The sequence below is a fragment of the Megascapheus bottae genome, chromosome 14 (assembly GCF_031878675.1).
Source record: "Megascapheus bottae isolate mThoBot1 chromosome 14, mThoBot2.hap1, whole genome shotgun sequence".
NCBI lineage: Eukaryota > Metazoa > Chordata > Mammalia > Rodentia > Geomyidae > Megascapheus > Megascapheus bottae.
Genome location: NC_143522.1, coordinates 5,302,022 through 5,325,670, shown reverse-complemented (window position 1 = coordinate 5,325,670; position 23,649 = coordinate 5,302,022). Strand labels below are relative to the sequence as shown.

At 39.5% G+C, this 23,649-nt stretch overlaps 1 pseudogene; it reads right to left on the bottom strand.

The window, feature by feature from the left end:
* Nucleotides 1-2,962: 2,962 nt before the first annotated feature.
* Nucleotides 2,963-3,518, bottom strand: LOC150054560 (DET1 homolog pseudogene; annotated as a pseudogene).
* Between the last annotated feature and the right edge of the window lie 20,131 nt (nucleotides 3,519-23,649).

The following is a 23,649-nucleotide window of genomic DNA, read 5'->3' as shown; positions in this document are numbered from 1 at the left end:
CATTCAGCAAATGAGATTTGGGGATTTGGGAGACATATGGCCAAAAATTCAAGTGTGAATATAATAATAGGAATAAATACAAATGTATCTGAGAGTGACCAGTGGAAGGAAGGAAAACAGAGGCCGCAAAGCAGGATATTAGCACCTATTTCCTCATAAGTAATGTATGAAGTTTCCAAGAAGTATTGTGAGGTTGTCTTTTAATAGGATTTCCTCTGGGACATTATCCTACTCACGTAAATATTTTAAAAAATATGATGATAACCGGGGTGGGAGTGTGGACTAGTGGTAGAGTTCTTGCTTACTATGCACAAAGTCTTGAATTTGATTCCCTGGTACCACACACACACACACACACACACACACACACACACACACAACCAAAAGTGGTGCTGTAGCTCATGGTGGAGTACTACCCTAGAGAAAGTTTAAGGATAGTAACCAGGACTCTAGGAGTGGCAAAACAAAAAGAAAATGGTGTATATAGCAAAATGTTAACATGTTGTAGTTATGTATACAATTTTCTGTGACAATGAACTTAATTAAATTAAGATGTTAAAATAATCCTATATCGGCCGGGAGTTTGGCCTAGTGGTAGAGTGCTTGCTTAGCATGCACGAAGACCCGGGTTCGATTCCTTGGTACCACATACTTAGAAAAAGCCGGACATGGTGCTGAGGCTCAAGTGGTAGAGCTCTAGCCTTGAGAAAAATCCAAGGACAGTGCTCAGCCCCTGAGCTTAAGTCCAGGACTGGCAAAAAAAAAAAAAAAAAAAAAAAAACTCCTATATGCTGGATCAATTGCTAAGCCATATCCTTGGCACAAGATTAAAATTTCCATCTCAATAAAACCCTTTGTACAATTAATTTATGCTATTCTTTTAAAAAACAGATTCAAGTTTTCCTTAATGTAATTTGAGGCTGGGTGCAGTAGCTCATGTCTATAATTCTGTCTACTTGGGAGGCTTAGATTCAGAGCATTACACAATTGAGGGTTGAGAACAACCTTGGGCAAAATTTTCACAAGACCCCATCTCAATCAATAAAAGCTGGACATGGTGACATGCACTTGTCATTCATTCCAACTACATGGGAAGCATAAATAGAGTGAAGGACTCTTGTTCAAAAAATAAAGCAAAATAGGAGATAGCTCAAGTGGTGAAGCACCCACTTGGCAAGCACAAATCCTAGTTTAAACCTCATTACCACCCCCAAAAGAGTTCAGTTTATATATATATTTGGAGGGGGGTCATGGGCCTTGAACTCTGGGCCTGAGTGCTGTCCCTGAGCTCTTCAGCTCAAGGCTACTGCCCTACCTTGAGCCACAGCCCCACTTCTCATTTTCTAGTGATTAACTGGAGATAAGAGTCTCAGGTTCTTTACTGCTGGGGCTGGCTTTGAACTGATCCTCAGATCTCAGACACCTGAGTAGCTAGGATTACAGGCATGATACACCGTGCCCAGCAAATCTTAATTTTTAATGGGAAAAGAACATACATTAATTTATAAATATCCATTTTAAAGTAAGGAACTACCAAGGCTTTATTTTTTTTTTCAAAGATAGTCCAGCTTGTGGAGTACCAGGAAAGAACTGTACATGGTTCTCACGCGAACTGCTTCAGACTTCAGGTTGTATTACAAAGAAGTGACATGGAGACAATAAAATAATATTGTTTTGATCTTTACAACACTAAAATCCTAAAAAAAAAAAAAAAGAAAGGGACTTAAATAACACTGGGTACTCCCACAGTGAAAAGCCAAGAGGACTTTGAAATCACTAGCAGTATGGTATGTACTGTTTTTGGGAACAAGTCACACGAAGGGATAGAGTATTTATTAAGTGTGTTCACCTGAGACACACTAGTCTGGAAGCCATACAATTGGCAGCTAGTAACTGTGGCTTGAGCGAGAGGGTGAGAGCTAGACAAACTAGCTATGGCAAGTCACCCTTGCGCCAGTGTCAAATGTAGAAATACTCTGCATTGGTTTTCTGCCCAGAGCTATCAAGAAGCTCAAAAGGGGAAAGATGAAGTCAACAAGATGTTTCAAGGTATGGATATGAGGCACCAGAGGAAAGCCTATCCGTAACTCAAACTTGAGCAGGTCAAAATCCCAGTCATAGAACCTGATAGGATGATCTTCACAAGCCTTGGGTCACTCCACGACTGACACCGGCTTGTCATCCTGTGAACTACCACTGTAAGACCAAATACTAAAAGGGAGCTGATCCACATTTAAGTATGTCCTGTGTGTGTGTGTGTGTGTGTGTGTGTGTGTGTATCACTCCTGGGGCTTGAACTCAGGGCCTGGGTACTGTCCTTGACTTTAAGCTCAAGGCTAATAATATTCTACTGCTTGAGCCAGATCTCCACTTTTTGCTTTTTGGTGGTTTATTATACATAAAAGTCTCATGGACTTCCCTGCCAAGGCTGGCTTCAAACTGTAATACTCAGATCTCAGCATCCTGAGTAACTAGGATTACAGCTCTGCACCACCAGCACGCAGCTATCCTTGTGTCTTTGAATTCGTTGCTGCTAGAAGGTGAGCAGGGAAACTAGATGCTAAGGTGCAGGAGAGCGTAATGGAAGAGATCACAGAAGTTCTTGAAGACCTCACGAAGCTCATGTATTCTCAAGCACAGCAACCCCCATAGTTGTCACCATATTGTATACCACAAAGAAAAACCTGTAGGGTGGATCTTTGATGGGACGAGTCACCATGTCCTCACTGATGTAACTGAGAAACAGATGGTTTCAACCCGAAGCTCCATGTCCATGTGCACAGCTGCTGCAATTGGTCTAAGTACTGGAAGAAGTTCCTCTGGGGCCATTGTGCGATGTTCTTCCCAGAGCAGCCAGTGTTTTAGGAAGCTGCTGAGAGAATCCCTAAAGGGATTGTCTATGCCTGTCTGACTGTCTGGTGGTATCTCAAAGGAAACACCCTCCACCTAATGTAAGTCAGCCTCAAAGTACAGACGTTAAAATGTGGCCAGTGCTCCACAGGTCAGTGCAAGGGCTTTCAGGGGTCACCTGAAAGACACAGATGGCCTGGCACTGCAGCAACAGGATGACCAGGATATTTTTGCATAAGAATAGCCTTTGGTTGTGACAGGACCATTGTATCACACTTCAATGGGTACCGAGTAAGCATCCAGTGTGAAGGTCAGTGAAGCAAAGGAAGTAGTCCTCTAGAGGGGATAGGGGGTTGGTGGTCACTGGCTCACTATTTGCTCCATGGAAAGGAGGCTGAGGTTCGTCCTAAAGGCATTGGAACCCGTGATGGCACATAGGCTGTTGTCTGTGAAGAGGCTGTGTTGTGTTTCCAGATGCTTCCATTGCCTGATAATATTGCTAACGTGCAACAGAGCAAACGTGAGGTCAAAGAGCCAGGCTCAGGTACTGACTGGCTCCTGGTCATTGCCTTTGGACACAGCTTCTCCCCCTTATCCCTGCAGTAGGTCCTCTGCTGCCTGACAGCTCAATACTCAGAGATGTCAAGAGATGGCCAGTCAGAAGAAAAAGCAAGTAGCAGCCATCAAATGAGACGACACAAGAAGTCTGAAAGGTTTTTCATGCTGACAACTGTGAACTTAGGGAAGATATTCTGGCCAGCAGGTGCCTGCCTTTCCTGAATCCATCTGCCGGCTCTCAAGGTAAAGAGTGACATTTTGAATTCCTCCTGGTTTATTAATGGCAACATAATGATTTATTACCATGTCTGTTTCAAGTGCTGGCTCAAGGGGTCAGGGTCAATGGACCCCAGCTGCAGCTTGCTTGGGGTGTACCCGCCCTCACCGTACTTCACCCCACCATGGCTTGAGACACTGGCAGCTATAGATTCCAGTTTCAGCCAGCTATGAGATAAATCTCCTTTCACCCCACCATGGCTTGAGACACTGGCAGCTATAGATTCCAGTTTCAGCCAGCTATGAGATAAATCTCCTTTCTATTACCTTCTTTTAAAAAAAGACATTATTCCCAAAGCTGAAACTAGAATCCCGAAAAGTTCAGAGGTTTTATTTTACTTTGCTTTGTTTTGCTCTGAGGCCAGAGTTGAACTTTCTCCTCCTCTTCAAGACTCCTATAAACACTTGGGGCTGCTTTCTCTATTCAGATTATAAATTCTAATCTTTCCATTTAAAAGGTTTATACACCATTTTCCTTTGATTCCACTTTTGTCAGGCCTCTCCAACTTCTTTTCAAATACAAATGATCATTTCCATATAAAAAAATTCATGACAGATGTCAAAAACTCTCTGATGTAGTAGTCTTCAAGGAAATTCTCTCAAATTCTTTCATGGATTGGACTGGATTTAATTATCAACCTGAAACTGGGTTTTAGATGTGTTTGGTTTTTTTTTTTAGATGTGATTTTATCTTACCTGGTTTTCTCACTCCTCTCCTTTCCCTCACCCCAATGAGTATCCCAACAATGCAAAGTACTCAGAGTAGACTTCTGTTTTCTTCCACTTGTATAGCTTGTAACTAAAAGAGTGCGGGGGTTTCAGAGAAATTGGAGCATGAAGAGAGGGGAAATTAAGGGAAGTTCCTGTTCACCTGGAGAAGAGTCAGTAGATTGGCAGATTCTTTCTAAAGTAGCTTAGGCACAAAATCCATAGGAATCAAGAAACCAGAATAGTATAGGAAAGAGTCATTTTGAAACAGGGATAAGGAGCGTAGAAACTTCCAAAAATATTTGAGAAATTATGTGGCAATATAGAAAAAGGTTTAGATTCCATTGTTAGTAGTATCTTCATAATAGAACCATAAACAAATGGCTTATTGATGGAGTTTTGATTTTTTTTTGCTAGTCGGGTTTGAACGCAGGGCCCGCGCACTGTCCTTGGACACTTTTTGCTCAAGGCTAGCGCTCTGCCACTTGAGCCACAGCACTACTTCCAGCTTTTTCTGTGTATTTGATACTGAGAAATCCAACCCAGGGCTTTGTGTATGCGAGGTGAGCACTCTACCACTAGGCTACACTCCTGGCCCATTTGGATTTTTTTTTTATTTGTAAAATAATTACAAAATAAATACACTTCTCTTAAAGTGTTGCTTTATAAAATGATTAACAAATTACCTAGATGTATGAACTGCTATATGTAACTCAAGGACATTAAAAATAACTTGAGTCTTAGCTGGGAGCTGGTTGTTCACAAGTTTAATCCTTAGCTACTCAACAGGCTGAACTTCAAGCACTCAAGATTTGAAGTCAACCTGGGCAGAAACATCTATGAGACTCTTATCAAAACAACCAGCAAAAACCTGAGTTGGAGGCATGGCCCAATTGACAGAGCACCATCAAAACAAGCATGAAGCCTTTAGTTCAAACCCTTGTGTTAGCAAAGAAAACAAGATAAAAACAAAAACCCTCTGTCTTTAAGTCTGAAGTAGTAAAAGGGAGGCTAAAAACAGTAGGGAAATGGTAATAAAAAAGAGAATTGGTAATAAACCAATTGGCTGAACTGGACTGTTCAGCCAATACTGAACAATAATACCATCATGAATCCAATGATTTATTTCTACAACAGAAATAGAAAGCAGTGTAAAGAAACAATAGGGGCAGGAGTGTGGCCTAGTGGCAGAGTGCTTGCCTAGCATGCATGAAGCTCTGAGTTTGATTCCTTGGTACTACATACACAGGAAAAGCTGGAAGTGGTGCTGTGATTCAAGTGGTAGAGGGCTTGCAAATACCTCAATTATTTTGTACAGGTGGTTGGTGAGTATTTGAAAAAAACTGATCAATGTGTTGGGTTGAGATGACATGGATATAAGGCTGCATTAGGAAATGAAGCCACAAGAGACAGAGAGAGGCAGCAAAAGGCCAGGCTCCTTAGAAAGTGGACTTGGAAAGTTAAAGCCACCAAAATGCAGGGAACCTTCTTTGTAGGGGTTGCATTGGGCTAATAGCTAATCACAAGATTTTTACCCCCGTTTCTGGTTCCTTGTATTTGTTTCTTTTTACAAAAATCTTTGAGAACTAATGAGGAAGTATATGGCAAAGTTTGGGTGAACTCAGGCACATGGTAGAACAGTCATGAATATAACAGTTATTGTAAAACTCATTTTGTCACTACTTTAAAGTTCCCATGATTTGTATTCTTCAGAATATAAATAAAAATTCATACAAGAGAGAGAGGGGGTATCAATGTGTGAGAAGTAATGCTCCTACTATCTGACAAATGTAACCCTTCTATACATTATCTCAACAATTAAAAAAAATTCTTATCAGGTTCCAGTCTTGGGGCAATTAATCTACCCATCTCAGATCCTTATTAAAAGGGTTTAGGAGCCGGGAGTTTGGCCTAATAGTAGGGTGATTGCTTAACACGAAGCCCTGGGTTCAATTCCTCCATACCACATACACAGAAAAAGCCAGAAATGGTGCTGTGGCTCAAGTGGTAGAGTGCTAGCCTTAAGAAATCTCAGGAACAGTGCTCAAGCCCTGAGTTCAATCCCCAGGACTGGCAAAGAAAGAAAGAAAGAAAGACGGGGCCGGGAGTTTGGCCTAGTGGTTAAAGTGCTTGCCTAGCATGCATGAATACCCGGGTTCGATTCCTCAGTACCACATACATAGAAAAAAGCTGGAAGTGGTGCTGAGGCTCAAGTGGTAGAGCTCTAGCCTTGAGAAAGTCCAAGGACAGTGTTCAGGCCCTGAGCTCAAGCCCAGGACTGGCAAAAAAAAAAAAAAAAAAAAAAAAAAAAAAAAAAAGGAAGGAAGAAAGGTTTAAAAGAGATTTAAAATTTCAGAAGTAAAACACATTTTTTTTTTTTTTTTTTTTTTTGCCATTTGTGGGGCTTGAACTCAGAGCCTGGGCACTGTCCTTGGACTTTTTTTTTCTCAAGGCTAGAGCTCTACCACTTGAGCCACAGCACCACTTCCAGCTTTTTTTTATGTATGTGGTACCCAGGAATAGAATCTGGGTCTTCGTGCATGCTGGGCAAGCATTCTACGACTAGGCCAAACTCCCAGCAAGAAGTAAAACACATTTTTTTTTTTTTTTTGCCAGTCCTGGGCTTGAGCTCAGGGCCTGAGCACTGTTCTTGGACTTTCTCAAGACTAGAGCTCTACCACTTGAGCCTCAGCACCACTTCCAGCTTTTTTCTATGTATGTGGTACCGAGGAATTGAACCCCGGTCTTCATACATGCTAGGCAAGCACTTTAACCACTAGGCCAAACTCCCGGCCCAGTAAAACACATTTTTAAAGAAGGAATTTGTGTGTGTGTTTTTAAAATTAAGTCTAATATCTCCCATAAATCCTGCAAAACTTACTGCTAAGTCTTCCCTTCATGCTGTATTCGCCAGAAGGAAGATTGTGCCTAAGGTAAGGGAAATAATGTGCTCTAAGAGTATGTGATTTAACACCTCACTGCTCTCTAGGAAATGATTTGTAAATTTAAAGTTCAGTTTCACACCTCATTCCTGGAGGTCTAGCAGTACCTTTCTGCTTCAATTCTTTCTTTTCTTTTTTTTTTTTTCCTGCCAGTCCTGGGGATTGAATTCAGGTCCTGGGCACGGTCCTTGAACTTTCTCAAGCTCAAGCCCTCTACCACTAGAATCACAGCACCATTTCCAGCTTTTCCTGTGTATGTGTTACCAAGGAATTGAACTCAGATCTTCATGCATGCTAGGCAAGCACTCTGCCACTAGGCCACACTCCTGCCCCTATTGTTTCTTTACTCTGCGTTCTATTCCTGTTGTAGAAATAAATCATTGGATTTGTGATGGTGTATTGTTCAGCTATGGTTTGAGAGTCATATAATGAGAGCTTGGTTCCAGTGCAGTCAGTTTGAAAGATGGTGGGATTCTTTACAGGTGGGTCCTCCTGGAACTGGTCTGGGAGGGGGGGGCGGAGGGGGGGAGGGGGGGGTCACTTTTAGAAGAGGCTAATGTTCCTATAGAATCTGAAAAGTCAGTTGTTATAAAAAGGAGCCTTGTCACTGCATCTTTCTTGCTTCCTGTCCCAGAATACGATTTATCCTTAAAAAAAAAAAAAGCAAAAAACTAGCGGGGCCGGGAGTTTGGCTTAGTGGTAGAGTGCTTGCCTAGCATTCATGAAGACCCGGTCCTCGGCACCACATACATAGAAAAAAAAAGCCAGAAGTGGTGCTGAGGCTCAAGTGGTAGAGCTCTAGCCTAGAGAAAGTCCAAGGACAGTGCTCAGGCCCTGAGCACTGACAAAAACACACATGCACTCAAAAAAAATTAGCATATATTAATTGCACAAAGGGATTTCCTTATGTTATTTTATACATGCATATAATATACTTGGATCAAAACTATTTCCTCTATTATTCTTTCTTATCTCCCTGTCTCCTTCTCCAAATGACTCCATCTTCTGAGTTGTAATACAGCCAGTGTACAATCACCAAAGCTGAACAGATATTAAAGCCATGTTCTTAGATCTCTAAATTGTGAGCCAAATATATATAAAGCACTCAACCTCAAAGGTTTTGTGATAGTAACACAACTAAGAAAAATGGTTTGTTGACTTCAGTTAAAGGTGAGTAAGTAACTTACCTACCAATGTGGTTCCTTAGTTTTTTCATACCCATGAGTTAATAGTTGAGGTGTGTATACCAGAGAGCCTCTCATTTCAAACTAAAAATGATGCTCAAAATGTAACTAAATCTAGAGGAATAGGATCACACAAATGCTCCAGGATTCAAATTATGTAATTAATGTTGGGGGTACCTACTCCATGGCTGCCTTCAAGAGATTCACATTCTAGAGTAAAGCAGGACCAGTAACCACAATACAGAAAGATTGCTAAGGCCTCCACACATGACAAGCATTGTGCCCTGGGAAGGGAGATAACACACAGGCCTAACAAAGATTTTCCAGAAAAGTTGATGCATCAGCAGACTCTTTAAAATTGAATAGATCATAGAGTATTTTTTTTTATTGTTTTCTATTTGGAAGACCAGATGCAAAAATCTAGAGGTAGCATGGAGGTCAAGTCCTCTTATGAGAAGATTCAAGTTTGGTCCTTCAACTGGGGAGGCTTACTTTATAATGTTGTTATATAATCCCTTTAAAAATCAATCAGAATTCTTTTTCTTCACTTTGGTGCCAGTACTGGGGCTTGAACTCACAGCCTGGGCATTGCCTTTTAGCTCAAGGCTGACACGCTATCACTTGAGCCACTACTTTACTTCTGGCTTTTTGGTGGCTAATTAGAAATAAGTTTAATAGACTTCCTTACCCTGGGATGCTTTTAAACTGTGATCTTCAGATCCTAACTTCCTAAGTACCTAGGATTATAGGCATGAGCCACTGGTGCTTGGCAAAAATTTCTTAGCTTTCCTTTTACCAAGATCATATTTTCCACCAAAGAGTCTATGTAGAGATATTCATATGCAAATCTACACATATTAGCTGGGAGGTGTTGTGCATGGCAATTAGCTTCTCTATGCCTCTTTGCTCATTTGCAAAATGAAAATACCTTCTTCACTGAATTGCTATGAGGAAGGAGAAAATTCGCCACCCAGGATCTAATACACATGCTAAGTATTTCATCAGAAGTTAGTTTGAGGCTAAAGATGAGTTCAGACACCCTAAGGGTAAAGAATATATAAATGGTTAGTCAAGGGATGGTAATTAATTCTAGCTTCAGAGAATCCCATAGCTCTCTAGAAGAACTCTTCAGATGTTATCTAAACAAATCATATTAAATGAGGTAAGCTAAGCTCAGAAAGACAAATGGCACATGTTTTTCTCAGATATGGAAGCTAAATCTAACATGTAACTGGACATGATAACCTATACAGGACTCAAGGTATTCACATACAAACAGTGAGACTAAAGGAGAGTACCCTTAGGAAAGGAGGCCAAAGATGGAACTCCTCTGAACATTTAAAACGCTATTTATTGAGATAAATTCCAGGAAATGCAAACATGTGTTTTATTGTTATTGTTGGTGGTGGTGGCGTTTGTTTTGCTTTTGAGATTCTTTTTCTCTTTGAGTGGGGGGACAAAGAGGGGCACAAAAAGGAAAGGAAAAGGGGAGAACAAATACATTCTATTCAGTATCCACTATGTAGAAAATGACTGATGTAACTCGTGGACAGGGATGGGAAGGGGAAAGTGGGGAAAACAAAAGAAGAGGTGGCATTATTATTTTAAAAAAAGTACTCATTACCTGACTTATGAAATGGTAAGCCCTCTGTACAAAACCATAATAACAATAAAATTAGGTATTTTTAAGATGCCATCTAATGTACTTCTCAATACCAAGACCAACCCTATGAAACTCCCAAATGCTTTAACCATTTACAACCACTCTCTTCCATTTCTAAATTACAGGTGTTTATGTACGATAACCACATAAGATACCATCCAAATTGTGATAGTTGAATGTTAAAGGGAACACAATTACTCTGGACATAAATTTATCAGATGTTGACTTCATTCAAATTAAAAACAACCAAAGGGGGCTGGGAGTTTGGCCTAGTGGTAGAGTGCTTGCCTAGCATGCATGAAGACCTAGGTTCGATTCCTTGGTTCCACATACACGGAAACAAAAAAGCCAGAAGTGGTACTGTGGCTCAAGTGGTAGAGCTCTAGCCTTGAGAAAGTCCAAGGACAGTGCTCAGGCCCTGAACTCAAGCCCAGGACTGGCAAAAAACAAAAACAAAAACAAAAAACAACCTACCAAAGGAAAGGTTTGAGAGCTCTATGGGATCATAGATTAAATAATCCCAAAGAAGTATGCATAGGAAAGGGTCTTAGAAGGAAGAAGGGTGTTCTTGGGAGGGAAAGGTTTTTTTTTTGGGGGGGGGTTGGCAAACATTTAGAGAATATCTAGCAAAGTGTGTCTTAAAGACTACTGATGTAGTAAAGAGTTATTACATAAATCTTAGGCCAAATGTTTACAGATGAAACCTCTCTGAGAACAAATTGTAGTGTGGCTAATTGTCCAGCGTTCGTCCGTCTAGTATCCTATGTAAAAGCAGAAGAATGCTGCCTCTGCATTCCCTACTTGTAGGAAGGATTTTAGTAAAGCCTCAAATTCTGGAGTTTGAACAAGATTATTTTCCTTCTAGGAGGTTTTTGCTTGTTTTTTGTTATTTATTTATTTATTTATTTATTGCCAGTCCTGGGGCTTAAACTCAGGACATGGTTGCTGTTCCTTAGCTTTTTTAATTCAAGGCTAGCACTCTACCACTTGAGCCACAGCTTTTTCTGAGTAGTTTATAGAAGATAATAGTTTTATCAAGCCAGGTGCTGGTAGCTTGTATCTGTAATCCTGGCTAGTTGAGGCTGAGTTCTGAGGATCACAGTTCAAGGCCAGGAAAGTCTGCGAGACTTTTACCTCCAGTTATCCACAACTCCCCCCCCAGCCCTGGAAATGACAATGTGCCTCAAAGTGGTAGAGTGCTAGCCTGGATCAGAAATACTCAGCGACAATATTCTTTAGTTCAAGACCCATGAATGACAAAACAAAAACAAAAATAATAAAAACCTCTCACTGACTTTTCTCCCCTGGCTGGTATTGAACCTCTATTCTAAGATCTCAGACTCCTGAGAAGCTAGAATTACAGCCATGAACCATCAGCACCTGGATAGGAGGGTTTTTTTTGTCATTTTGTTGTTGTTGTTGTTGTTGTTTTGTGTTGTTTGTTTTTTCCTTCTAACACTCATATTTGATTTGACCTGATGCTCTTTTGAAGCATTATTCTGGTATTGAAGTATTTAAGCATTTGCTTACCAAAGATGTTTTCATCCTAATTAGCCCTCTCCACATTTCTGTCAGCTTTCAGTTTGTGTTCTAGTTTATTTTCAGAACCTAAGCTATTCTGACTGCTGTCTTTTTCTGTTCTCAGATCATCTTCCTTCTCCTTTGCTTATTGGTAGTTTAGAAGGGATAATGCTGAACTGGGACATATGCTAATTAAGCAAAATAAGTCTAGCAAATCAAAACTTCCCAATACTTTGTTTCAGGTTAGTTAGCTACAGCAGCATGTTCTTAGATGTTGCTTCATTTTGATGGGATTTCCTAAGTCCCCTGGTAGGAGCTGTCATCTTTCTTCTGTATGACAGAAAGAGGACATAGTCATGAGGAGACCAAAGGTGTTTGTAAGCAAGAAGGCAACAAGGCAGAACCATGCACTTGTGGCCACAACCCCATCACAATCCTCATTACAATCTATTCCTAAGGACAGAGAGATTTTTTTTGCTTCCTATCAGAATGAGAAGTAGGTTTATTCATCACTTTTGGAAGTTCACTCATAATGTACTTTATTCTTAAATAACAGAGTCCATACATCATCACGATGAACAATTTTTAGTGAATCATCTGTGAAAGACACTAGACAGGCACTAGGGAAACAGAGGAAGAATACAGAACTTAGAAGATTTGCTTCTTGAATAAATAGAACACGTAAATATATACATATATAGGTATATGCAAAGCCTATCAGATAACACATATGGGTGTCAAAGGAATACTATGCAAGTAGGCTGACCACGCAGCCAAATTCATCTTGGAAAGTCTGAGTTCATGCCAAATGTGTGACATAAGCTAATGATGATCCCTTTAACACTCAAGTATCATGTGTTAGGTGATTTAGTATATGGATATCATACATAAAGATGTGTAATTTAGGAAGTGAGGATAGTGATTTTCAATGGCCAGAGAAGCTGGGGAGTTTAAGGAGCTGTTGCAACTTGATTTGTGCCTTCTAGGAAGAATTAGGATATAAGCAAGAAATCAGCAGAATTATATAAAAATAAAGATTAAGCTTATTTTAATCATTTGCTCATGACTACCTGTTGAATCCTTATCAGTCCTTTTATATGTGTATATATATATGTATATACATATACATATATGTATATACACATATAAAAATATTCTTTCTTTTTTCCTCATCTTTGCTCCAATAAGCTTCTAGCTTAGAATTTAGAGGAAGAAAGATATTGCGAACAATTTGACAGCCAGGAATTTATTCTAAGCAAATAAAGCACTGTCTATAGTTCAATATAGAATACAAATTCCTTATCACATTCTTCAATAGAAAAAAAATTTTGTGGGTCATGGGGCTTGAACTCTAGGCCTGGGCACTGACCCTGAGCTCTTCAGCTCAAGGATACCACCCTACCCTTGAGCCAAGCCCCACTTCCCATTTTCTAGAGGTTAATTAGAGATAAGAGTCTCAGGTCCTTTTATGCCAGGGCTGGCTTTGAACCTTGATCCTCAGATCTCAGCCTCCTGAGTAGCTAGGGTTACAGGCGTGAGCCACTGCTCCCAGCCAGAAATCTTTCCTTAACACAAGCTATTTCTTGAACTTTCACTACCAAACTTCTCAGAAGATCAGCTTTCATTAATTATTTCCATTTACTCATCCCTTAACCGTTATTACACAGAGTCCTCCTTAGGCAGCCACAACAAAATTATACTTTCCAAGGACCCTAACGCCATCCTTGCATTTTGCTTGGCTTTTTTACTGAAGGTTTGCACTCTGTCACTTGAGCCATAGCTCTACCTCTTTGCTGGTTATTGGATATAAAGAGTCCTATCCAGGCTGGCTTTCAATCGCAATCCTTAGACATCAGCCTGCAGAGTAGCTAGGATTACAGATGTGGGCCACAAATGTCCATGGAATCCATGTTTTTAAACAAGGATAGAACCATATGGAAAATAGTGTGTCTGTATATAAATGTCCATTTTTCTCTAGGCTGAGAATCTGAAGCTTTCATCAGATACTAATGGAGTCTGTTACTCAGAAAGGACAAAGAACCAATTCTCTGGACCTACTGCATCTACAGAAGGGTTTGTACTTGCAAAGGTATTTTTTTTTCAAGTATAAGTGGTGATTCCCTTCTTTGTCAGGCCAATATTTTTTTGGCTAATTCCAGTTATGATTTTGATTTAAGAATAGGGGAGGACAAATGGGAGATAAACATGGGAGAGGGTCCAACAAGAAATGTACTCACTACCTTATGTATGTAATTGTAACCCCTCTGTATATCACCCTGACAATAAAATTAAGTTTATTTCAAAAAAGAGTAAAACCTCTTCTCATAGGTCCAATTTTAGACACTGGGTTCATTAGATTAGCTAGAGCCACTTTACTAAAGGTAAGTGGAAGGTAAGCTTTTGATTATTGTTAATAATTTGCTTTTTGGTTAAGTTTTTGCAAAAGTATTTTTTCTCTCTCTGATTATTAATAATTTTTGGCATCTTTCTCCTATCTTATTCCTTCTGGAATTCCTTTCTCCCTAGTGATTTAATTTAGTTAATGTTCTAATTAGCACAATTTCTACTCCAACAGATTTCTTGGGCTTTCACACCAGTGCTTTTCCATATGATAAACTCCATTAACACGTCTCTGAACAATCACGAAAAAGGAAGCAGTGTCTTAATGCAATGAGCTCTACCTCATTTGCCCCTATCTTCTGGCCCAACTCTCTTGGCTCTTCTGAAGCTTCCTCAGCAGATAATAAATCAACAGAGAATTAGGAATGAGCTGTGGCGTCACCAACTGGTAGATACTGTCAATATCATTACCATAAATAAAAAAGGTGTTTTTTTTGGTTAGGCACCAGTGACTTCCTAGCTACTCAGGAAGTTGAGATCTGAGGATGGTGGTTCAATTAACCAATTAACCACTCAAAAACTGAAGTGGAGCTGAGACTCAAAGTCATAGATCATTAATCTTGAGCAAAAGAGCTCAGGTACAGTGTCCAGGGCCTGAGTTCAAGCATCATAACCAACAAAAAATAAAGGGAAAAAATACCCCCCCCCAAAAAAAATAAAGGGAAAAAATACCAAAAAATACCAAAGAAAAACATTAACCCTTATTTATGTTTTTACAATACTATTTTAGGGGGCTGGGAGTTTGGCCTACTGGTAGAGTGCTTGCCTAGCATGCACGAAGCCCTGGTTTTTATTCCTCTGTACTACACTCACAGAAAAAAAACAGAAGTGGTGCTGTGGCTCAGACAGTGCTCAGCCCTGAGTTCAAGACCCAGGACTGGTAAAAACAAAACAAAAAAATAAATAAAATGCTATTTTATGGCTGAGCATTGTGGATCACATCTGTAATCCTTATTCTGGAGGCAGAGTTTGGGAGGACTGCGTTTTCAGACCAAACCTAGGGCAGAAAAATCTCAAGAGATCTCATCTCAACCAAAAAAGTCAGGCATGACATGAGCCTATCATCCTAGCTGGAGATGGAATCATAAATAAGTTGGCCTTTTAAAACACAGGTTGGTTCTGGGAAAAAGTTAGACCTATCTCAAAGAAGAAAAGGACTGAAATTGTTGCTTAATCTATAGAGTATTTGCCTAGCAAGGCTGAAGCTTGAGACTGAACCCCCGTAGCGCCCTCCAAATTCCAGTATTTTTAATGATATACTCATCTTCTCATTTTAAATCTGCAAAGCCTACCCAGACACGACTAGGTGTATACTATAATTTAGGTTATAGAATAAAAAAGGTAAGTCAATAAAATTTGATCTGACATTCCAAACAAAGGTTTTCAACATTGGAACCAACTGGAGAGCTTTCATGCTCAGAGTCTGCTTTAATTGGTATGGGGTACAATGTAGGCAGCAGAGACTTTTGAAAATAATCTAGCTTCAGGCCAGGTTGAAGACCAGAATACACCAAAGTAATCAACACAGCTGAAGTCAGTCAGATTCAATCCATGAGCAGGACCATAATATAGTTAAAAGACAGTAGAGGGCAGAGTTGACTTAAATTTTTATAGAGATAAATTGTCTCCAGGAATTGCAAGTTGTTGATAATACATATAATCTTAACTTGGTGGTTGTGTTTGCCACAAAGCTATAATTTACTGCAAAAACCAACTTACTTTTGTATACTGGTTTTTACTGGGGAGCCCTTTAGTGGTGGCTGTTTAATAGGGTCATGACACATTTTTTAAACCCAGTACACGTGGGGGGGGCAGGGCTTGAACTCAGGGCCTGGGTGCTGTCTGTGAGCATTTTTTCCCCCTCAAGTCTAGTGTTTGACCAATAGTTTCACTCCAGCTTTTTGGGAGTTAGCTGGGGATAGAGTCTCATAGACTTCTGATCTTCAGAGCTCAGCCTCCTGTAGCTAGGATTAGAGGCACTTGAAAGTACAGGGAATACTATTAATGATTATGCCAAGACCACAAGCAGGAACCAGGAATGTTTTGGTTACTCAAGAGTCATTCTCCTCTTCTGAAGAGGAGAATATCTAGAATCTGTGACATGACTTTATCAATTAAAGCAAGCAGTACTAACTATGTATCTGTGTTGATTATTGAAGTCATCAATATTATTTTCTTTTACATTTCCATTCATCATTATTTAGTATGATTCTAGGCACATTGGCAATAGAAAAGAAATTTGTCAGGGTTTTAAGTGTCAAGCATTAGATCAGCTAACTGAGAAGACTGGTAGAGGATATTACTCTGGTAAATAAAATGCAAGAACCTCCTTAAGAATCCTTTCTGCTCAGGGAGCAGAGTGTGACCTATAAAATAAATGATAAATTGAGAAAAATTATTCTAAAATTTACATTGGTTCTCCTTCATGTAATAGTGGCTTTTTTTCTTTCTTCTCAAAGCTGGTAGATACCAGCTCTACCACTTACGCCGCAGCTCCACTCTTGGTTTCTAGTGGTTACTTGGAGATAAAGAATCTCATGGTCTTTCTTGCCCTGACTAGCTGCAAACTGTGTAATCATCAGATCTCAGCCTCCTGAGTAGCTAGGGTTACAGTGGTGAGTCACTGATGCTCAGCTTGTAGTAGAGTCTCCCAGTCGGGTCCTTCACCTCCAGCATTTCAGCTGATTTCCTGAATCTTAGAAATTGTTCTCTTTGTGAGCATAATTTCTCTCCTAGATGCCTGCTCTAGCGCCTCCATAATTAACCAATATAGCTATTGACACCCCAAAGTGAATAAGGAATCTGAATTTAGAAGGAATATTGCCACTGGAGAAAAGCAATCACTACTGAATGAAATATTAAAAGTAGCCACGTAACACGCTTCAGAGACAACCCACAGGCAGCCACACCCCACACCATTCGAACAACTACAGTACTGATTATATTTAATGTTTTTGGAAAGTTTAGCAAGGATTTATTTTGATATAACAGGTTAGAGAGAAATATAAAGAGAGAGAGAAACATTTCCTGAGCCCCATGCAGGAAATAGGAGTTAAAGGCACGGACTGTATTTAATTTTTTAACCTTCTACAAGGTGGTTGGTGCTGCCTTTTTCCCCACCAGTGTTTGTTTTGTGTTTAGGGAACTTTAAAGTTTTCCTCCTTGGCTGACTTCTTGTAGTATTGATCTCTATTGGATTTAATCAACCCTTTGACAATTAGTTCTGTATTTTTTTCCCCAAGCTTATTTGGGTGATAAGTGTAATTATCAGGATAGATGAGGCACCTTAGGGGGAAAAATCCAAATACTTTATGCCTGTTAGTAAAGAAAACAAAGTTATAAACATTCATCTTATTGTAAAATAGCATTATTTCTTCTCAATTTGGATTTCAGGGTCAGGGGATGGATGGCTTGATTATGCTTTCCATTGTGCGAGGGTGGGTGTGAGGTGCTAAGCATGGATCATGCCAGGGTGTCTCCTTTGTTGATGAAGGCATTACCAGTTGTGTACAAGAAGGATTCTTTACCTTCATGGCACGTTTATTTTATCAGCTGAATTTTTGGGTGGTTGTTCTTTGTAATTGAGGATTGAACTGCAGGACCTTATGTTGCTAGGTAAGCCAGGCTGCAACCTTTTTAGTTTTTGCTTGTTTTTCAGATAAGTCTCTCACTGTTTCCCAGGGATAGGCCTTAAGCTGAGATCTACCTACCTCAGATTCTTCAGTAGCTGGGATTACAGACATGTACTACTATGGATTTTTTTCCCCTCAGTCTCTTTACAAAGGGGTTTCATTATGGTTTTTCATACATGAATATAATGTACTTTGGTTAAATTTACCTCTTCTATTACTCTTCCAGTTTGGTAAACATTGAATTGTAATCTTTCACTATAGTCAACATTACTATGAAGAACATTTCATGTGCTCTTTTTTTTTTCTTTTTGATAGTACTGGGGTTTGAATTTAGGGCTCTAGCCCTACCATTAGTGCTCTACCATTCAAGCCATGCACCCCAATTCTAACATGTTCTTAGTATAAATGTAAAATATCCAAAACTAGGCCTGAAAGAATGCGTAAGGAGTAACTAGTTCAGTCATCATTTTGCTTAGGAGAAACTGGTCTTCCCAGCCTACTCACTACTGTCTCTTTCGGTTTATTCTGGCCATTGGGATGCTACCATATAGCACTAACTTTTCTTTGTTCTTCTGTTACTGGAGTTTGAACTCAGATATTAACACTTGCTAGGCAGCCACTCTACCACTTGATCCAAGCCTCCAACCCCTTTTGCTGTGAGTTTTGAGATGGGAGACTTATTATTTGCCCAGACACTTGTCTGAATGTGGATTCTCCTATAGTCACCTCCCCAGTAGTTAGGATGACAGGCATGAGCCACCAGTACCCAGATTCTTTCTTATTCCAATAATAAAAGACTGCACCCTAAAAACTCTTTCCTCCTGGGGATGAGGCTCAAGCAGTAGATACCTGTCTAGTGAGCTCAAAGCCAAAACCCAGTACCAAAAAAAGGTACAAAACACAGGCTGGAGGAGGGCCTCAAATGGAATAGCACAGCCACTATGAAGACGAGTTCAAACTCCAATACTACCAGAACAAACACTGTGAATGTCATTTCCCTGGAATTATATGGAACAGATACCATCTTGTTCATTTCTGGCAATATTTGGTGGAAATGAAGGGTATGAGTTGATAAACAGGATTAGGCAGTGATTAGGGTTAGTGATGTAATACACACGTTCCCTTGTTGCATTAAACCCCCTTTCCAGGGAAGGGTCTACCGCTTTTCTTGGTTCTGATTCTGCACTGGAAGGTCCAGGACAGGATGCTTAATTTAAAGTATCTGCATGATGAGGATGGGGATGATATAGAAAAGCAGCACAGTTATTAGTCTGTACATGCTCAGCACAATTTGGGGCTAAGTTCTTGAATTAACTATAGATTTAAAGTATTAGACTACAATATGGCTCCTGTATATTGAATATCATAAAGATCTGTTGACTTAAAAATCTTGAGATGATGTGAATAAACATATCTAATGAGCAAGAGATTTGAAGGTCTATGTAATCTTTGGAGAATTACTTAACTAAAACTCTGAGTTTCTTGGTTTCTGTATCAAGCAAGAAGGCTAATGATAGCAATTTACTTCATGAAATTAAATGCAACTTCTTGTAAGGCATTAAGAAAAAGAACATGATAATCTTGTCAAAATTTGTTATACACCAAAGAAGATGAGGAAAAATGTTTTTTTAATAGAAACTAGTTATATTCTGTATATATTCTTTAAAGTATATCATGTTTAAGTTGAATCATAGCTTTTTTAAAAAAGATTTTAAAACGAAGAAATATTCAAATAACTGCTGAACAGCAGTCGAGACATTCCACAGAATAGAAAATAAATTTGCAGAGGTAATGGAGCCTTTTATTACATTTGCTTTCCAAAGTTTATTGAAAATTTCCCAAAGGTCTTGGTTAACATTATGAAAAAAAAACTTGTGAACTTGAAAACTGTTTACTAACAAATGAAAGGCAATTAACAAGACCATTTATGTGGGCAACAATTTTCACATTCAAACTTGCTTAATTAGTTGAATTGTTGAAATGTTAACTGTTCTTCCTTACTTAAAAAAAAATGATTTTGGGAGCCAGGAGTTTGGCCTAGTGTTAAAGTGCTTGCCTAGCATGTATGACGATCTGGGTTCAATTCCTCAGTACTACATACATAGAAAAGGCCAGAAGTGGTGCTGTGGCTCAAGTGGTAGAATTCTATCTAGCCTAGGCTAACTTCCAACCATAGAACTCAGGTCAGGCCCTGAGTTCAAGCCCCAGGACTGGGAAAAAAAAATGATTTGTGTGTGTGTGTATGGGTCTTGGTCCTTGAACTCAGAGCTTTTTGTTCAAGGCTAGCATTTTACTATTTTAACTACTGCTCCACTTACTGCATGTGATCACATGCGCGTGCGTGAGTGCGTGCGTGTGTGTGTGTGTGTGTGTGTGTGTGTGTGTGTGTGTGTGTATTTAATTGAAGGTAAGAGTCCCATGGACTTTCCTGCCTGGGCTGGCTGCAAACCTTCTCAGATCTCAGCCTTCTTAGTTAAGATTACAGGCACAGGGGCCAGGACTTTGTCTTAGCAGCAAAGTGCTTACGTAGCATGCACCAAGACCCAGGTTGGATTCCTTGGTACTACATACATAGAAAAAGCTGGAAGTGGTGCTGTCACACAAGAGGTGGAGCTCTAGCCTTGAGAAAGCCCAAGAACAGTGCCCAGGCCCTAAGTTTAAGCCCCGGGACTGGCCAAAAAAAAAAAAAAAAAAAAAAAAAAAAAAAGATTAAAGAGTACAGGCATGAACCACTAGTGTCTGGCTAACAAATTCAAATTTTAAACCATATTTTCTTTTCTTGATTTCATTTCTGGCTTGATAAGTATGATCAAAGAGGACAAAGACGTTGGAATTAGGTATTCTTGATTATGTACATATAGACCTGCTTCTCTGCAGAGTACTTAAGATTGAGTGTTAGAAATGGGGATAGCTCCCAGGTAGAATGTTTATGGAAGACATTCAATGCCACTGTATGTGATCCACAGCACTGCAAAAATGAATAATTAAATAAAATATGAGCATCAAAGCAACATCAACTTGTTATTCTGATAATGCATTTTGACCTAGCTTCTTGTGTTGTTTTGTGCCAGTACTGAGAAATTAGGGCTTTGTATTATTGATTGGCTTTTATTTTTTGCTCAAGGCTGGTGCTCTACTTCTTGAGCAACACCTCCACTTCCAACATTTTGCGGATTGATTGGAGATAAGAACTCATCCACTTGTTGGCCTGGGCTAGCTTCCAACCATAGTCCTCAGATCTCAGCCTTCTGAGTAGCTAGGATTACAGGCATGAGGCACAAGTACCTAGCTCCTTTCTGTATTCTATTATTATGATGATTATTTTGTTGTTGGGGTAATGTAAAACTATATCCTGAAAGAAATGGGGAGCAATGGATGATAGAAAGTAGCAGAATGATATGATAAGATTTCCTTTTTTTTTTTTTTTTTTGGAAAACAGGCTTTGGTTGCTGTGTAGAAGAATTGAAGGAGAGTGAGACTGGATCATGTAAGAATCCTTGAGAGACTACAGAACATTGTCTGAGGCTTCTGAAGGAAAAAAATCTGATCCCCAGTCCTCAGCCCCTCTATTATAAATGGTAGACATTTCCAACTGGCATGTCTTCTTTCTTTATTAAAAAAATTTTTTTTTTTTTTGGCCAGTCCTGTGCTTGAGCTCAGGGCCTGAGCACTGTCCTTGGACTTTTTTTTTTCTCAAGGCTAGAGCTCTACCACTTGAGCCTCAGCAACATTTCTGGCTTTTTTCTATATATATGGTACTGTGGAATCAAACCCAGGTCTTCATGCATGCTAGGCAAGCACTCTACCACTAGGTCAAACTCCCAGCCCCGGCATGTCTTCTTTATGTTGAAAGTTGTAGAAGATGATTTCTGGACATGGAACTGAAGTTTCAGCAAAGTGTCATAAAAATGTATTTTAGTGAAAAAAGAACTGTTTGTTGAACTTCAGGCAGTATCCTGATATTTTCTATGAATTACAATATTTTTTGTTACTATGTATTATAGTGTTGGGAATTGAACTCAAACCTTTGAGCATGTGAGTGAAATAACTTCTAGATTCTTTTATTGTTGCTTTTTAGTTTGGTATTTATGTTTTTAGATAGGCTTCAAATATATGTTCTCACTTCTAATTCAATTGGATTTATTTATTTCAAACAAATAGTTGTGATTCAGTAGGATCAGGTAGGAATTTTTATTTGTTTTAGGACTAGTTTAACTCAAGATACAGCATGTTAGTCTAGTATATTATAGTTTTTGGTTTGTTATTTTAATTTTATTTGTGGTTTTAGCATTTATAAATTTCAATAATAAACTTTGCAAAACTATGAACCATATTCACAGATCTTCATATGCCTTTAAATTCAGTATGATTTATAATCGGAAATTTATATTTTTCATCAACTCTGAGAAATTTCACTCTACTTTTTCCTTGTCACTTGCTCCCTCTAATCTCTTTTCTTTCCTTTTGTACCCTCTGTAAGACAAACAGTGGGCCTCAGAGTGCTTACCTCCACAGCTCTCAACTGTTTCCACACATTTTCCATCTCTCCTTACCCATTTTTTTTTTTTTGGCCAGTCCTGAGGCTTGAACTCAGGGCCTGTGCACTGTTCATGGGCATTCCTCAAGGCTAGCACTCTGCTACTTGAGTCACAGCGCCACTTCCAGTTTTCTAGTGGTTAATTGGAGAGAACTTTCTTGCCTGGGCTGGCTTTCAATTACCATCCTCAGATTTCAGTCTTTTGAAGTAGTTAGGATTCCAGCCTGATCATTCTTTTAAAAATTGCCTCCTGCTTTCACATTTGTATTCTACTTACAATCTACCTTTTTTTTTTTTTTGCCAATCCTAGGCTTGACCTCAGGGCCTGAGCACTGTCCTTGCACGTTCTCAAGGCTAGAGCTCTACCACTTGAGCCTCAGTACCACTTCCGGCTTTTTTCTATGTATGTGGTACTAAGGAATCGAACCCCGGTTTTCATGCATGCGAGGCATGCACTCTACCACTAGGCCAAACTGTCAGCCTCAATCTACCTTTTAAAATGCAATGGAGTGACAGATGTCACAGCCAAATTGCCCTCACATACAAGAGAAACCAAATGAGTGTGCTACATCTTTCATCTCCATCAAGCCTTCTATATTTTCTTGATCTACTTATTATCAGCTAATACAGTTCATCATGAGAATTTCAGAGAATAGCCAGGTGTGGGATTACAGGCTGCACATAGAAGTTTGAGGCAGGAGGATCATAAATACTACAAGGCCAGATTAGGATATAGCTTGTCTCAAAAAATAAGTACATTGAATAAAACCTACCTACCTACTCTCGGGACATGGAAATAAAACAATGAAAATTCCCTTTCATGTTAGATGCTTTTAGTGTCCTGATTTATATACTTGTGGCCTTACTCTCTGGTTTCACCTGGACCTGGGTAGATTGTTCTGTGAGGTCTCCATAGTCCATCATCTCAAATGTATATCCCTTTTTTGGCCCTTGAACTCTTCCAAAGCTGCAGATTGTCTAGTGAGCTTGTGAGGGAACTTGGAAATGTCTAGTGTCAACATGGGCAGGAACATGGCATTGACTGACCCTTGATCAACAAAGATGCAAGCCAATCTTCCACCTGCTAGACAATTCAGAGAAGCACTCTAATCTTGAGGAGGTCCCTGGAGACTTCATCCCTTGTTGCCCACAACAACAATCAGGACAGTTAACCTTCCCATCAGCTTCTTTCTTCTTCCAGTTGTTTATTCCTGCTCTTTGAAATTGGCCCTTCCCCTACAGAGCTGACTCCCTTTGTATTTCTAAAAATGTCCTCTCTTCCTTTCTCCCTTAGTTCTAATTTATCATTTCACTGTAACTCTATTAACTGTAAAGCATTTGGGGATGTTGTCAGGATAACAGGATCTGTAGCAAATGA